Below are 1,729 nucleotides of genomic sequence, written 5' to 3'. Positions count from 1 at the left end.
CAGCTGGTGTGAGCTGCCAAGAGCCACTGCGAGTGGCCATCCAGAGGCCAGCAACCAATCTGCCTCACCCAGGAAGAGTGCAATGATAATACCAACATGGGCCATGAAGCAACATCCTCCATAACTAGACTGAAGAACAAAAGGACAGCAACTTCTCTGTTCCCCTTTCCCCAATCGCCAGAGCTGTTCCTCTCCCCCAATTCCCCAATAAAAAATCTTTAAATAAATAAAAAAAAGGATCAATGGAATCTTGGAAGAAGCCATGCACTGCTGCAAAAGAAATTTCCACGAGACACTCATGTAGTGCTTACTCTGTGCCAGGAATATTTGAAGCGCTTTACAAATGCTGATCTTTCAATTCTCTAACCCCATATCATCAGTGTTTTTAATTCCCATTTGATGGGTCAGACAACTGAAACACAGAGGGGTTAAGTAACCTGCCCAAGTTCCCTGGAGCAGAGAACCCTGTGTCTGTGCGCTCACCACTATGACATACTTCTGGGCGAAATGTCCAACTGGTTGCCTGGATATTATCTGAGTGCCCTCTGTTCTCAGCATCTTCCAAACTAGCAGACACCTATAGGGGGGTTGAGACTCATTCCTGGAGGTTAAGTCACTATGCCTTTGGAGCCTGCGATCAGCACAGCAGGTGGCAGTGGGCAAGGAGTGTGTCCTGTGGTGGCGGCTGGCTGTTATCTCAGCTTCTTTCTGGATTCCCAGGGAGCAGAGGGACAGAACTATGGGAATTAGAATGCCTGCTTTCATGCTGCAGCTCTGCCTTAGATTTCCTCAGAGGCCACAGAATCATAGTAACGAAAACCCTAAAGGCCTTAGAATTCACTTCAGTGAACTTTCCTTTTACAAATTTGATAGAATCCCTTATGGCATGCCAGTGGCTGAGCCGATCCTGAAATTCAGGCCTCTTGAGTTCCCCTTTCTGCTGCTTCATGCTTCTGAGCCTTGCTTTGCCTCTGCCCAGTGGGCATGGAGGGTTCTAGTGATGTTTCTTTATTAAAGGGTCATTGAGACAACGCCTGTAAAATGCATGGAGCTTCTTGGAAGACACGCCTGCCAATCACTACATGTGTAATAAGAAGTGAGTTAGAGGGAACACATGTCTGTGTGGGCAGTAGTGAGTGATCATAATGGTGAAGAAAAGGAATAACTGTTACTGAGTACTTACTAGGGTAAGTACTTACTGTGCTGAGGTGCTTTCCAGCATTGTCTATTCATCCTCCAAACAACCCAACCTTCTCTGGTTGGGACTGAAGTTAAGTAACTTGTCAAGGATCTCATAGGTAATGGCAATGGGGCTGAGATGCCTATCCAAGACACTTTGTTCCCAGAATCCCTACTCCCAGGTACTAAGCTTAATATCTCCTGATGGATATTGGTTTCGTGGAGAATCTAAGAGCAGAGAGTCTACAGAGAGGCCATTCCAGACTCTTGGGTATCATTCCAAAAAGACAGACTGAACAGAGAACTAATCAACTTGTGCACTGCTTTGCTGATATGTCTCTCAAAACCTTATTTTCATTATGCCTCAATGTTGCTACCTCTCCCCCCATGTTGAAATTTCTTTGTGTTTGGCTCAGTGCTCTGCCAATGGCTCAATTCATTCTTATTGAATGAGCAAAACAGTTTCAGAAATGGAGATTATGAAACTTTAAAAGTCATTCCAGGGCCGGCCGAGTGGCGTGATGGTTAAGAACTGGCTTGGGACGCCAGA

This window comes from Hipposideros armiger, unplaced genomic scaffold, assembly GCF_001890085.2.
Source record: "Hipposideros armiger isolate ML-2016 unplaced genomic scaffold, ASM189008v1 scaffold_881, whole genome shotgun sequence".
NCBI lineage: Eukaryota > Metazoa > Chordata > Mammalia > Chiroptera > Hipposideridae > Hipposideros > Hipposideros armiger.
This window is presented reverse-complemented; position numbering follows the sequence as displayed.